Source organism: Notamacropus eugenii, chromosome 4, assembly GCF_028372415.1.
Source record: "Notamacropus eugenii isolate mMacEug1 chromosome 4, mMacEug1.pri_v2, whole genome shotgun sequence".
Classification (NCBI taxonomy): Eukaryota; Metazoa; Chordata; class Mammalia; order Diprotodontia; family Macropodidae; genus Notamacropus; species Notamacropus eugenii.
Genome location: NC_092875.1, coordinates 190,597,935 through 190,614,822, shown reverse-complemented (window position 1 = coordinate 190,614,822; position 16,888 = coordinate 190,597,935). Strand labels below are relative to the sequence as shown.

The following is a 16,888-nucleotide window of genomic DNA, read 5'->3' as shown; positions in this document are numbered from 1 at the left end:
TCTCACTTAAACTCTTTTAGATAGTATTTAAATATCATTGAGAATGGATGCTCATTTGAAGTACTGACAGTAAATACTACAAATTAGCTTGCTGGTGGAGGCTTCATAGTGGCTGATCACGTGTTTCCATAGGGTTGCATCCACTATTCATTACCTATCTGTATCACAATTCTACCACTAGTAGAATCTGTTTAGGAATGAAAGGATCTCCCTCATCCCATGATCTGATGAATTGTTCTGAAACCCCTGTCTGGACTCCGACTTATCTTTCTTTATATGAGGCTGTGCCAATGAGAAAGTTATTTCTCCTTCTGACAACCTTTTTGAGAACTTTCAGGCTTTTGGAAAATGGAAGTATGTTTGATGTGAATCATTATAAAAGTATGAGCCTCTGGGAAAATGAAAGTATTTTCTATGTGTATTTTTTTCTTCAGATGAAAAGTATCACTTTTCTATAACATCAGCTTAAAGACCATAGTAATAACATATGTCTAGGGGGTGAAAAAGTTAGCACTATTTGACTATATTTCTTAGTAAGACTAGAAGACATCTCCAGCACATAGTATTTTTGTCATTAGTTCAAGTGACTTGACTAGAAGTTGGGAACATTTGGTTTTGTTTCTGCTGCTCGTTGATGGCTGACCTGGCTAGGGGACCTTGATTGGGTCGTTTTGACTTGCTAGCCATCGATTTCCTTGACTGTAAATTGAAAGGGCTGAATGACTAGCCATTTTCTAAGGTCATTTTAGCTTCTGGCATTCTGTAAACCTACTAAGAAGTTGTGGAATTAGCAGACATTTAGTATTAATTCCAGCAACACTGTTTGACAATCTAAATGAGCTTTTATTATAAATCTGATTTTATTTCTAGCTCCTTGTCTCCTTTCTTAATTGTATAGATTCTATGACTTCTTTGCCTTCTGCCATATATGGTTTTTATACCCTCAATTATGGTTAGCCTCCTGGAATTATATCTCTATGTTTATGACATCAGCCTGTTTCTGTGGAAACAATCATAACAAATTTCTACTTCATTGTTAAATCAAATATCACAGGTTACCATGGATTTAACTCTTGTTTGTTTTACCTTTAAACTCAGGGTAAGAACAATTAAGATACATAGAGGAAAACATATTATGGAAAGGTTTAGTATTGATTAGAGAATTTTCCTTGATCTGAAATTCATTAAAATTCCTTTCCTAGAGCACTATTTGTTTCAGGAAGTGATAGTCTCAATTTTTCATTCATAATATCATTAAGCCATGGTCATCCTTAGTATAAGTAAATATAAAGATACCTTAATTAATGTCCTGGAACTGCTCAGCTGTGTGTTTTGGGTTTTTTTTTTTGTATTCTACAAGTTTTATATTCCCCTACCCAGTTGATAGTACAAAAGGTGGATACCTCCAAGGCAGAGCTGGCAAGTGTACAGATTGTGTCTTCAGACTCATTCTCTTCCGTGTCCCTCTCCTTACTCTTTAATTAGGGCTTCTTCTCTTGTTTTTCTCCTTCAAAACTGGGAAGAATTTAATAGTCATTTGTACTTCCTTCTCCCTGAAGGGTTACCTTAATTGAACATTTTCATTTTAAGTCTTTTATCTTGAATTGTGGAAATGAAACAGCTTTCTATTGTGGAAGGCATAGAGATTCCGTCTTAGAATACATCTTAACCCCCCTTAAAGTTTACTCTGTCTCTGGTCTATCTTCCCATTATGTCTGGGAATATACATACCTATGTATTTTATACCTTTTTCCATATCTGATATTTTATTTAACATTGAAGGATTTTCTTGATGCCACCAATCTCCCTCATCTGACATTGTGAACCGAATCCCTGTACTTTACTATTTTTATCCAAATTGTTGGAAGATTTGTTAGAGTAAGGAGGAAATTTAGAGGTCACCTGATCCAAGCCTGGTTGCCTCTATTTATGAAATTTCTGACAAGTATGTTACTAGAAAACATTGTCTTCATTATTGAATGCTAGGAGTAGTTTTGAGACACACACACACACACACACACACACACACATTATTTGAATCATGGTTACTACCAGGTCATATTTTGTTTGTTTATTTTTAGACATGTCTTATACCATAAAAACGTTTGTTAGAATCGCAATCATATTATATTTCCACTTTTCATTTTGGAAAACTCCAGGGAAGTAGTCAATACTGAGGCTGATTTTTGTCTGTTTTTAGGAAGATTGAAGTAGCAGAAAGAACGTTGAATTTAACATTAGTGGACCTGGGTTCAAATCCCAGCTCTCTGAAAATTAACTTGCTCTGTGATAATGGTCTACTAACTTAACCTTTCTGGGCCTCAATATTTTTATTTCTATAATGAAAGGAAGGGCTGTATTTGAGGACTTAGAGGGCCATATGTGGCCTTAAGATCACAGGTGCCCCATCCATGGCTCAGTTGATCAATGAGGTCCCTTCAAAATCTAGAGCTGCAGTGATGCTTTTCATCTAACTGTTTTTCACTGATAAATATTCTAGTGCTGAGTGACCTTGAAAGCAAATTGCTTGGGGTTTATCTTGCTTTTTCTCCTACTACTATGAGCTCCTTAGAATTGGTAATGATATTGATAATGGAAAGCTACAAATTCTTCCCAGACTGGAAATAAAAGTTTGCCTAACTAAATTTATCATAATTCAATTAAATGGGTAACCAACAAATAATTTCTTTCCCTCTCCCTTAATTTCCACTGACTTCATTCAGTCCTTAACCCTCATCTCACCTCTTGAGCTGAATAAAATATGTAGCATCAAAGTTTAAGGAAATTGCCTTTTGCTAAGACAAGTTCCAAATGAGACGTACAGCTTCTCTGCAGATTGTACATGCATGACTGCTTTATGTTGGTTATAAAAAGGATAGAAGTTTACACAATGTTGTTTTTAGTGTACAGATTGTTGTTATTGGTTGTCCTTCATTTTCGTTGATAATCATGGGTGAGGTCTTGACTCGTACATGAATTGGATTTAAGTGAGGCAGTGTTGCACAAAATTGTCAGCCCCACTCTCTCTTCCAGAGTTATTGGAGCCTTGTAACAGGACAAGTCAAGACGACTGGATATGGCCCAGGATGTATTGCATGACCATGGCATCTTCAGCGTCTGACCAAACTCACTACAGATTAGAGGACTAGGGAATGCTTTTGTTTAGGCTCTGGAATGTGTGCAAGGAAGGTCAAGTTTCCAAGTAACCTCAACATAGATTTACAGCTCAGGCAGAACAACTACAGCTGATGAGATGCTCATGTGAAGGTCTCATTTTAAAAGTTCTGATCTCAGAGGCTCTTGTAGCTATTCATAGATTTAAAAAATGAAAGTTTATTATACTCTAGTATATGTAAATCATGAATTTACTTTGCAAGTGGGCTTCATTTCTTATTGAATGCCGTATTAAATTGCATTACTTATATAACTCATTTGTCCAAAATTATGGCAAAGACTTTCAGGCCTATAATAATTGCGTAGTCCACACATAAAGTTTAGCTAATTGACTTTAAGCTAAGCTATCACCAATGCTAAATACAGCTTTAAAATTTATCTTAAGGATCAAGAATTCAGTGTACTGTTTGGATGTACAGAAATTTTCTATTGCATTAATATGTGTGTATGTGCATATAGCATAATAAAAAGATCACTAAAGGCCTTTAAGGAAGTATTTCTTAATTGAAAAAAGACACAGAGGCCTCCACTGTTTGAGATACTCTGATTCAGAAACAGTGGTGTTAATGGATACAATTCAGATTTCTTTTGATTCCATGTCTCCAACTCCACCCAGAGAGTTTGGCAGCAGCCTCTGGTTATTGTTCATCGAGAATTCTCTGAGGGAGAAGCAAGATATCCTATTGATATTGTTCATCCTACAAAAATGGTCATCCTGACAACATCATGAAGTTCCCTTTCCATTATTGTGTCTCCAGGAAGTTAATGTGCTAATTGTCTCTATGGATCTGCCTCATATCCTCTGTGCATGAAATATGATGTCTTACCTAAGGAATTTGTGTGGTCTTTAAACCTGTCACTTCACTGTTTCTACACTAGTAAAGAAAGCCAGCATTTCTGATCCTCCCCCTGTTGCCATTATGGTCTGTTCCATGTAATTAAGCATTAATTTATATTCTGCCTTGTGGTAACTGTTTTATGTAGGTCCATTGATTTAGCTAAATAAATGTTTATAAAGTACTGACTTGGGCAAAATGCTATGCTAAACCGGCACTTCTTGTTCAGTCTTTCAGTTATGTCCTATTCTATGTGAGTCCATGGGTTTGTTTTTTGTTTTTGATTGATTGTTGCTTTTTTTTTTTTTTTTTACAAAGATAGTGGGAGTAGTTTGCCATTCCCTTCCCAATGTGTCTGTATTTTACAGATAAGGACCTGAGGCAAATAGAGGTTAAGTAACTTGCCCAGGGTTTTGCAGCTAGCAAGTATCTGAGGTTGGATTTGAACTCAGGTACTGCTGACTCCAGACCCCAACCTCTGTCTACCCCACCACTGAGCTTCCCCTTTAGGCAAGCACTAAGGGTACAAAAATGAAAAAAAAAAAGGAATCTTAAAATATAAGTTACAAGACTTGTTCATATGATGAGGCAGAATATTAGAAATGTAAAAGGAGAGTTCCAAACAAAATTGCTTTTTCCAGACAATTGCTTTCAGAAATTCAAGGATGGGGAATGGTGCTTGGATTAGATTTTGAAGGAAGGGAAGATTTTTTTGTTTTTTTGAAGGCTTTAAATGCCAAACAAGCTTATTATTTATTTATTTATTTATTATTTTTTAATGTTTAACAATCACTGCCATACAATTGAGATTTTTTCCCTCCCCACCTACCCCCCACTACCCCCCTCCCTCCCCACGACTGCATACAATTCTGTATAGATTCTACATATACTTTCCTATTATTTTCACTATAGTCATGCTATGTTGTCAGACTAAAATAAATGAAAGAAATCGTATAACAAATCAGAACATGATACACAAACACATACACATACACAGACATGATCTGCTACATTCTGCGATTGACTTCCATATTTCTCTCTCTGAGTGTGGAAGGCATCTTGCCTTGAGATCCTCCATTGGGATTTTTTTTTTTTTATAAGAAGTTTCTGCGTTATTACAAAATTCCAAGTCTACCAGAAAAAACTCTCGCACACTGTGGTCATTGCTGTGCACAAAGTTCTCCTGGTTCTGCTCCTTTCACTCAGCATCAGGTCATATAAGTCCTTCCAGGCCTCTCTGAAGTCTTCTTGTTCATCATTTCTTACGGCACAATAGTACTCCATTACATTCATATACCATAATTTATTCAGCCATTCCCCAATTGATGGACATCCCCTTGACTTCCAGTTTTTGGCAACTACATAGAGTGCTGCTATAAATATTTTTGTACATGTGGGACCCTTTCCCATTTTTATGATCTCTTGGGGATATAGTCCTAGTAGCGATATTGCTGGGTCAAAGGGTATGCACATTTTTGCAGCCCTTTGGGCATAGTTCCAAACCGCTCTCCAGAATGGTTGGATGCGCTCACAGCTCCACCAACAATGAATTAGTGTTCCAACTCTCCCACATCCTCTCCAGCATTTATCATTTTCTTGTTCTGTCATGTTTGCCAATCTTATAGGTGTGATGTGGTACCTCAGCGTTGTTTTGATTTGCATCTCTCTAATCAATAGTGATTTAGAGCATTTTTTCATATGATTATAGATAGCTTTAATTTCTTCCTCTGAAAATTGCCTGTTCATATCCTTTGACCATTTATCAATTGGGGAATGACTTGTATGATTATACATTTGAGTCAGTTCTCTATATATTCTAGAAATGAGGCCTTTATCCCCGAGCTTAGCTGTAAAAATTCTTTTCCAATTTACTACATCCCTCCGGATTTTGGTTGCATTGGGTTTGGTTGTGCAAAAACTTCTCAGTTTAATGTAATCAAAGTTATCCATTTTGCATTTCATAATGCTTTCTATCTCTCCTTTAGTAAAGAATTCTTGGAAGGGAAGATTTTTAACAGGCAAAAGTGGTGGTGGTGATGTTGATGGTAAGGGTGGTGGCGGCGATGGTGGTGAGGATGTGGGTGTGCTGGGAAAGTTCATCCCAGGTTTTGGAAAGGAAGGTATAAGGAAAGTCATAACGACAGAGACCAGGATAAAAATGAAAGAGGGTGAAATAGACCTTTTTGACTGGAATTAGAGTACATGAAAAGAAATAATATAAGATAAAGCTAGAAAAACTGGAAGAAACCGTTAGCATGTAATATCATAGAATCCTAATGTCAAAAGAATTTTGAGCTGGAAAATGTGGTCAATAGTACTGAATGCTTCAAAGAGTACGGGGAGAGAGGGGTGGGAGAAACTGAATTTGTCATTGAGGATATCTGTGGTTACCTTGTGGAGAGTAGTTTTAGTACAGCGGTAGAGAGAGAAGCCAGAATTGGATTGTGAGCTTCTTAAAGGCAAGTGCCATTTCTTGTTATTTTTTAAATTTTCAGTTATGCCAAGTACTTTCAATATTGAAAGTAGGTACTCAATAAATGCTTGCCCATTGGTTTTTATGTTATTTTGTAAAAATTAAATAGAACATTTAGTAAATTGGATTTTTTTTTTAAGGTTTCATAAGCACAATATTGTAAACACTTGGGAATTTATTTTTTTGGGTAGGGAAGAATCTCATTCAACAGTATGTAATCTGAGAGGGTTTCCACAATTCTTATACTTTATAGCTGAGGATCATACTCTTTCTTGATCCCAGAAGAGTTAGAGTTAGGATTACAAAAAGCTGAAAGGGCAGTGGAAAGACACAAGGTGAAAATGAGCAAATTGTATCAAGGTAGCAAGTATGCCTTATTTTAAAGAAGTGGTATAAAACACTTTATTGAGAATAAGCATGACCAGAAAATGGAGTGTACTGGTTTTGTAGTGAGCATGAGGACTACAGTTCCACTGGTATATTGCTACTGCTATGTCACTACAATAGTAAGAGAAATATCTCTTTATTTTATCTAGATTCCCTTTATAGATTGATGGCCAAATATAATGAAGAATCACACGGGGTGAGAAGGGTTTAAGAAGCTGCAATCTGTTTCTTGGAAGGGGAAATATTCTCACTAAACTAATCAGACCCATCAAAGTAAAATGCTCTTATAAAACTTGCTACAGATATATATCTCTATGAGGTAATGTGTCTTCCCAACCACATATTTGTTGAAGTATAATTTATAATTTTGAAACTGACAGTGTTAGGAAAATCAACTTTGGGAACTTCCAGTGATTCACTTCTGCTAGGTGAATGGGCTTAGAGGGTTAAAATCCAAGAGGGAATTTAACAGGTTATGGGAACAGGCTTTGGGGTCTAATATGCACTATGTGTTGATCCCTGTAATTCAGTTAACAACTCTTTTTTTTAAAAGTAAGTTAATGAATTGTACAAGTCAGATGTACTTTCTCTTGACAAGTTGTTTTGTTTGTAGAAGAAATGCCTTTCTTTTGAGTTACTGGCTATAACACAAGATGGCTCTGGAATGCTCACATAGTCATATTGTTTGTAATTGCAGCATTTAGCCATTATGTTATTTATAGCCTCTGCACTGCTGCTATGTGAAACTTTCTCTTAACATTTCCATTATATGTTCCTAAGTTCAAGTTGCATAAGTTAGTTATTCCAAGTGCTACCAAGCTTGAAGTTTAATATTATGACTTGGGTATTTTTATGCAGTCTTATATATGTGCTTTTCCCCTTTTCTCCTATTTAAAAAAAATTAGCATTTCTAGGCTGTGAGTGTTGATTTATTAAGTTACATGTGGCTTTATCTTGTTGCAAATAGCACGTTTGTTATATGTAGAATGGAGGATAAAATCATTTTAGAATGGGGGATAAAATTTAACCCAAAGTCTTAGATTAAATGGTTTGGAAAATACAACATAGAACCAGTAAATAATAAATTTTAAAAATCTGACATGATTATTCACTGTCTCAAGCTCGCTTCTTTATAATATAATGTATTGTGTTTCAGTGTAACAGTTTTAGTTTTAATCCTACTCCAGGTTTTCTTTTTACTGACCCTGTTCTCCAGCCTGTAAGTTGGAAAACCTTTGTACTAAAAGTCAAATTAGAAAGAGATTAGAAGATGCTTCATTGCTTGTGTGAGTAGAATGGCACAGGGCATGGTCCCTCCCCTTTTTTTCTGGATTATACTGTGGTGGTCACTAATTTGGCTGCTATGAGAGAATCACGTAGGTGAAAAGAAACAAGCATCCACAGCTGGTTCCATCTGTATTCTTTCCATGTATTATCTATCTTACATTTGTCATCCCAGAAATGTTTTAAGTTTCACTTCTGCTACTTTACCTTTCCTGTAGGAGATCATAGGTATGCTTGTTCTTTCCCAATGAAGGTATAGCAAGATCCTCATCTTTTAGCTCAGAGAAGACTAAACTGGAATTTTTCACAATAAATTTTTATTAAGAAACTAATAGATTTCCAAACTTGTGCTATTTTCCCCCCAATTTGGAATGCTGTAAAGTCCCCTATTCCATTAAAAAAAATCATTTTCTTTTAAGATTAAAAAAAAAAAGAAACTAATAGAAAACAAAAAAGCCTCTCAAAGATATGAAGGCACATAAATGGATACACACAACAGTTTTCTTATTCAAACTAACAAAATGATATTAACCAGAACAATTTATAGGGTTGATGATTGCTTTCTTTGTCTTGTTTGAGGTAAAGTCTAAACAAGATGCTCTGCTTTCCTGTTTGAAGTAGGTATTGGTTGATACTGCGCCTAAGTCTAATGCGAGCTTCCTTGACAATTCCATTGAGTTCAACAAAGATTTATTAAGCTTCTACTGTATACAAGATACTATGGAGGCAGTGTATCTCGAAGGAAGTAGAGATACAAAAATTAAAATTACACTGTTCCTACCCTTGAAGAACGTACATACTACTGGGGGGGAGAATGTAAGGTATACAATGATAAGAACATAGCCTTTTCTTCACCATATAAATTGTTTTGGTTACCAGGTGTGTACTTTCACTCTCTTCAGTGGTGTATATATCAGAACTAGTCAGTTTTTGCTTATCTGTAACTTGTGTTGAAGGAAAAGAAAGGTCTCAGAAACATATAAAGATGGGAAGATGTCTATGTTTTAGAGCTTTTGATAGCTTAATAAGAAATGGGGTTTTTCTAGGGAACATAGATTTTAATAAAGTGAATAAATTAAATTCATTTTAAAAGTATACAACAATAGAGACAATGACTATTTAAATCATATTACTTCTTTTGAATACTACTGCCTTTATGACAAGGAGCTGGAAAGTATAAACTATCTATACAGTGATGCCATAAATATAAAAAGAGATGTTAAAACAAGAACATTTTCTCCCTTCCTTTGTTTTTTAAGAGAATATTCTTTTCTTTTCAATCCCGTTCTTTAGCTGCTCTTCCTCGAGGGCCAGCATTATTTTTACTTTTGACTGTATCTGTAGCACTTAGGAAAATGCCTGGCATATAAGTTGTAAATAAGCATAAATGCTTGTTGATTTGACTTTATAGCTGGATTAGCCTCTGAAGTTCCTTGTTAATTCTGTAAGCATGTTCAAAAGATGGCATTGATTGTTAGCTTTTTATTCTCAATGAATGACTGTTAGTCTGCCAATAGCATTTCACATCTTTGAAAAGTTGTGAGAAGACGCTTCTTAATTTAGTACACATCCATTAGAATAGTAAAATCTTACAGGATTTGGTAGTTTTCATGTCTTTTTTGACCATTAAAGATGTATGAAAGCCATTGCTTTCTCCTATCTTAAACATTAAGTTACCTGTTGAAAGCAATGATGGAGAAAGTTTTCATCATTGCTAGTTTGTATGTGTATGTTTATTTTATGCTGCTTTGCAGAAGTCGCTCTTAGTGGAGGTTAGCCATTCTTTGAATCTTGATGACATTAATTTATCTTGATATGACAACCAGGAAGTTGATGCTGAACTGTGAAGTAGTTTGCCATATGGCTTAGAGTTCATGTGTGGAGATGTAAAGCGTTGGGAGTAGGAGGGGGGGCATCCTTTCAACTTCACCTGTGGGGTATTGTTGGCAGTATCATCTTTTCACAAATGTCAATCACAAAGATAGATACCTAATGTTTATTTTTAAAATGAATTATTCTTCATGAATTTTCTTATTAAGGGGTTCCTTAAAAGGTAATTAATCTCACTGATATTTTCCTGTGTATTTTTGTAAGAAAATGAATGTGAAATGACAATGGTGAAATAAGACCTTGTAGGTTTATTGAATATGGAATGTTATTTTCATGTGATGCTTTTTTTTTGGAGGGGAAAAGGCAAGGCAATTGGGGGTTAGGTGACTTGCTCTTGATTCCAGGGCAGGTGCTGTATTCACTGTGCCACCTAGCTGCCCCTCTTTTTTTTAAATGATGTTATTCACTAGCAAGCTTTCAAATAGGGCTTTTAAAATCACGCTAGCCAATCAAGCTATACAAGGGCTAATTAGGTGCATAAAGCATCATTTAGCTTCTGCTTTAATGATAAGTTTTCAACAGTTTCTTATCTCCAAAACCTGGATCTTTGAGATCTAAAGATGCTAGAGCAGGAAGGTATGTCTTAGAATTTTGCCAAGAATATATGATTTTAAAACTCATTTCCAAAGATTTTCTCAGCTTTAAATGTGCAATCAGACCTCTCAGAAGGATTTGGTAGTTTCTCTTGATTTAATTTAGTATTCTATTTTTTTCCTTCCAGGCTCTGCTCTCAATTCTCTTATTTACATGATACTTAATTCAGTAATTTTTAGTGTGGATACTTTTATAGGCTAGGGGTTGTGTAAGAGTTTTTCACCTATGTGACCAATCCATCTTTATTTTTCAGCTAGACATTTCTCTGATGATATTTTTATGCCATTTCTCACATGTGCATCTTTATTGATAGTATATTTCATCATGCTCACAATCTCTTCGTACTTCTCCATTGCTTTTATGTATCCCTCATGTTTGATCCTTTTGAGACTGGTATTCTATGACTTGTAACCATGTAGTAACACTGGAATAATATTCCAATATGCACCTTAGTTTAAGGGAGACACTTTTGAGCCTGTGGAATATTGAGCTCACTCTTCTCCTCCTATTCAACTCTGAATGTAAAGGGATATAAAGGCAGTCTTCCAGTGTGTTAATTTGACCCCAGGTAGGGAGATTTACAGGAGCATCCAGAGGGACTCACGTAAGTGAATTGTTATCTTCATCCTTGGAGGGAGTACTCATATTGATGTCATCAAAGTAATGAAATATGTCCAGAAAAATATAAGCTTTTTCTTAAATGTCTTTAGCCTTCCTCCTGGAAGAAGTTTCTACAGTGTCATCTTTTTCTTTTTTAGATCTTATTGATGTAGAATTACTAAGAACCATATTAGTTGACCTTGCTAATTATTGGTTAAGAAAATTTACAAGGTTTGTTGATGTGTGAGTGTAGGGTTATGTTTGTTTAATTAATGTGGTATAGAATTCAGTGTTAAGTAGTTTGTTAAAGATTTTGTCCCTCTGAGTTCCACTCATCTCAGAATTTCTGTCTCACTATCCTTAGGCAGTTTTTATGGAAATTTATTAGCTAAAGCAGTCAAATATTTTCTCTAGGAATTTGCTAATAAATACACACAATTACATATATTCATGTGTGATAGGAATAAATACATATGTATTTATGTATTGAATAGTTATGTTTTCTGTGCCTATCTTAGCCACAAACAATGAATAGAAGAAAAACAATTTCAGGCTAACTTTGGTATAACTTTTCACTTTGAGTGACTTAACAGTAGTATTTAAATATGAGACCATCTACATGGGCTGTTTCTTGCTCACCCTTCTACTTTTACCCTGGTGTGTTTTCCTGATATTTGTACACTATTGTGCTCTGTTTAGAAAAGGTTCATTGTTTGTACGGTCCTTTACAATGCGTTGAGACTTGGTCAAAAAGGAACTACTAATCTCAACAGAAAATTAAACCCTGTCTAAGTAGGGGGTCCTAAGTTATCCCCCTGGAAATGTAAGTTGATTTAACAAGATCTTAGTAGTAGCTAAGTCTTAGGGAAATTCAGAATTCATTTAGGCACAAAAAGATTCTACTGTTTTATGGATTAGCCCAATAAGAAGACACAAAGGGACTAGAATATTGAAGGGAATCAGAACTTGGATGATGTTCCTTTTGCAGACACAGATTTGAACACTCTTAGTAGTGGGACCTTCATGAGTTGCTGTGGCCAAAATAAATCATCGATCAGCGCTGAACCTCTCTGAACTTAACCACAGTTGTATTTGAAGCTATTCTAGATTGGTCTTGGGACTTGCCAGAACTTGTGTTCTGCTGTCTTAGAGAATTTAGAGTTGCTTCTGTCCCATTAATGAGGTATTGGACTTCTCTTTAAGTGAAAGACATGCTACATAGTTAGAAGAAAAAAGTATTCAGGTATTCAATAGGTCTCCAGGATAAGGAAAAATAATGAGATTTCCTGGTTTAATAGCAAGGACTTATTGAATTCTGAACTATTGAATGACTCATCATAACCCAAGATAAATCTCTTTATTGTAGAATTCTGTCCAAGTAAAAATTTTTGAGGGATTGATGCTGATGTGTTCCTTTGCTACTGTGGTACTTAGCAACAAAGACCACAAATTTAGCAAGTTAAGTAACTCTTTGATGCAAAACATTTCCAAGCCTGGGCCTTGGTCTGGCTAAACCTTTTAGAGCTATGTCAGTCTAGAACCTGTCTAAGTAGTCAGTTTTCATTACTAGGAATCCCAATTGATTATGGGTCACATTTGACCGTAGGAAGTTCTTATGAATGTTGTCATGATTTTCAGAGAAGAAGAGAGGATGCTCTCTACAAACTATAGGCCAGATGAATTTATATTATAGAATTTTGCTAGGACTATATTATTTTAAAATAGAATTTCATTCATATATTTTGTTTTATATATCTGCATCTCCCTTGACATCTTTCCCTCTCCTCAGGGGACAGCTCATGTAACAAAGAATTTTTTTAAAAAAGTAAGAAGAGAAAAAAGCCAGCAAAATCAATCAAGGCATTGAAAAAGATGTCATATGCAGTGTTCTTAACCATGAATCCCCACTTACAAAGGAGTAAGAAGAGAGATCTTCTTGTATCTCTTCTTTGGGGCTAAGCTTGGTATTTTTATTTTAAAACATTTAATTTTGACTTTTTGTGGTTTTTCTTCTTCCATGTGTATTTTTATTAAAGTATTCATATTAAAGGATATTTTTATATTAATTTTTAAATTAATTTTATATTAAAGGATCATACTTTGAAAACTAGAAGGAACCTTATAGACCATCGAGCTAGGGCCACACAGCTAGTAAGTATGAGAAGTGTGATTTGAACCCAAGTCTTTCTCACTCCAAATTTAGCATCTCCCCTATTCATTACACTATGCTTATTGAATATATGGAACAAGAATCAATGATCGATAATTTCCAGTGTATCTCTGTAAAGAATTTGAATGCCAGGCTAATTTTTATTCTTTTCTGGAGAGATTCACTACACTGACAGATTAGGGAAATGGTGTAGATAAATTTTGCCTTGATTTTATCCAAGTGTTTGACAAGTTTCTCATGCTGTTTTTTGTGGGAAAACGGAGGGATATGAAGTAGGTAATAGAACAGTTAGATGGATTTGAAACTAGTTGAATTCTTAAAGGGTAGATGGTTTGATGTCTTCTAGGAAGTAGGTTTCTGCTGGTATCATCCAAGGATTGTTCTTGGTCCTGTGCTGTTTACCATTTCTATCCATGAAGATATGTATGACACATTTTTCAAATTTTCTGATGACACAGAGTTTGATGACACATTTGATGACAAGAGTTGGTCTCTAAAAGAATCGAGGTTAGAATGTTAACTTGACTCAAATATTAAGTATGACATTCAGTATATGTAAATATAAAGTCTTACCCTTGGTTTCAAAAAAATCAACTTCACAGGAATAAGGTACAGGAGGAATGGCTAGGCAATACTTTATCTGAAAAAGAACTGGGGTTTTTAGTGGACTATCAGTTTATTTAAAGTCATCAGTATGATTTGGTAGCAAAATAAATCTAACACAGTCTTAGCTGCATTAAAAGAGGCAGTGTCCAGGGACAGGGTTAGTTCTAGTCTACCCTAAGGTATTAGGACTACCTCTGAAATATATTACCTAGTTCTGGTCACCATATTTTAATACTGATGTGGTTAATCTGGAGATGAGCCAGCAGAAAACAATCAAGAAGGTGAAGGCCCTTGAACTCATGTCATGGGAGGACTGGCTAAAGGAACTGTGAATGTTTGCTGTGGAAAAGACAAGACTTGAAGGGGGGAAATGGAACATAGAATGGCAGCCCTCAAGTTTATGAAGATCAGTATTTTAAAAGAAGGATTAGACTTGTTATGTTCAGCCACAGTGGGTAGAATTTGGAGCAGTAAGTAGAAGGTGCAAAGAAATCAGTTTAGATTGGATATAAGGAAAAACTTCATAACAATTAGCTATCTAAAAATGGATTAGACTAACTTGGCAAGTACTGAATTATTCATCTTTGGAGGTGTTGAAACAGAAGTTAAATGACCACTGGTCTGAGATGTATGTAGGATTCTTCTTTAGGTGTGGGTTGAACTAGATGAGTGCTTGGTCTTCCAGCTCTGGTTTTGATTCTGATTGTTTGACCCTGGAAACAAAGATTTGTTTTTGGCTTCTCCTTGGCCTGTCAAATATAAACCTATATTTTTTGGTCTAAAATTTTAATTCAGTTTGTACAGAGTGGAGCGTCAGGGATGATCTGTAATCAACCCAGACTTCTTGAGCTATTACCAAGGAGGGCAGAGATCCTTACTGGAACTCAAAGCTGGATGATTACCAGACAGGCACCAGAAGACTGCCACTGGAATTAGACTAACTTTGGGAATATGGTATAACTCTTGACTACATCTTTTTCTCCCCTTCACTTCCTCCATAGCCTTGTCCCACCTGCATTGTTGGCAGGTCAATAATCCCACTGTGTTACCCTATGTACAGAGCTAGACATGAGTATATCCAGTGGTTAGTTTTAAAACACCCTATGGATCAGCCAGACTTCTAATAAGAAGAAACAGTTCTTTTAGTTATTTTAGTATTTGGAAGAATTTGTTTGTATTGCCCTTTGAATGCCTACTTGCTTGCTTTAATGAACTATGGAATGTTTGAAATAGGGAGAACAACAGATTCTATCTCAATGTATTACTTGTGCTAGCCTGGAAGACAGGTCCCTACGTAACCATGTATTTTTCTCCAAATTGGCTGGGAAGAGAAAAGGTAGTTGTTCTTAGCATTTATGTATTGTCCATTGTTTATAACATATCATGTTTGCAAAATAGATTCAGGCCTTTCCTTTTAGCATTGATTGTCCCTGAATGTTTAGCAAAATTAATTTTAATTCACTTCAATTTTAGGAATCAACATATACCTAAAAGTACTGTAGGAAATCCCTGCTGTAGAAGTTTTGTTCCAAAAAGAACAAGAAGTACCCAAAGACACAAGCCATGTATTGCTTGTCAAGTTTCTTTGTGTACAAAAGCATGCTCTACTAAGCATTATATAAATGATGAGTATATACAAAGGTGTTTTGCTTTTGTTTCATTCTAGCTTCCTTTTTTCTCATAATCTTTTGTCACAGATCTAGCTCAAGGAAGAGAGGTGAAATGGGAGTCAATGACCCCCAATTCATGTTTTCTTTTAGACTTATGTTGAAAAAAGTTACAAAGATGAAAGGTTTGGGTTTTATTAGAAGCAGACCTGACCGAAAGAAATAAGGCACTAGTAGGTTATTCAACAATTTTTTGAAAAGAAGGTTTACTTAGTCATAGCATAGAAAAGATATTTAAAAAACATACTTCAGCACTTAGCTTGAGTAGACGTGTCCCCTTTATCTTCTTGTGGAAATACATCTAGTCAGCCAAACTGGAGTCTACAGAGTTGTGAAGTACCCTAATGCTACATGAGTGCACCTTTTTATGCCCTTAGGTGACGAGAAAACCACATTAAAGTGGCCAGAGGCTACCCAGAAACTTAAAAAGCACCATAGACCAATTAAGTCCCAAGGACAGCAACGTTGCCTTTCAAGGAAAAACTAACCCAAATTTAACAGGGGAAAGGATTGGTAATATTGTTTCTTCCACAGGTGTGTGACATTATGTGTCTTTTCATCTTTTGATTGTCTTGAGAGTATGCTTTAACCTGTGTTTCAATCATCACTCTTCTAACTTCTGCCCTTGAACAGGAGTATAGTGAGCTCTTAATTATCCACAGAACTTGGAGATATAGGCATTACTTAGCTAAATGAAATCCACAGGTAATTATGCTTAAAAGGAGGACAGCAGAATGGAAACAAAACATCTGGACAGCTGATTACAGACTTAGTAATAAGTACCTGAATAATTGAAAGTTGGCTGTATTCTCTATCAAGAGCAGAGAGAAAAAAATAGCCCACCTTCTGCTCCATATCTGTTAATTACACATTATCCTTATGTTCTTCACCTTAAAATTTTACAAGAGAGCAGAAACTTCAAGTGCCTTATGTATTCATTTGGTTTTTGTTGTTGTTATTGTTGACACTTCATTCATCCTTCATTTTGCAAAATGCATTTTGCAAATAATTTAAAGCTATACCCTTTCAAGCACCAATTAAAATTTTTTTAGCCATTTTGATGTAAATCCTAAAATGCTAAACATATGCATTATTCCAGAATTAGGAAACTATGAGTACTAAATGTAACTTAAAATGTGCTTGATGACTGGGTTATCACTATCAAAATATATTATTATACCATATTAGGACATTCTTTGCTTTTTGT

General features: G+C 35.3%; 1 protein-coding gene across 4 annotated transcripts in view; it reads left to right on the top strand.

The window, feature by feature from the left end:
- Positions 1-16,888, top strand: part of KIF13A (kinesin family member 13A) — a 257,778-nt gene that overhangs the window by 58,824 nt on the left and 182,066 nt on the right. The gene's annotated exons all lie outside the window — the stretch shown is intronic.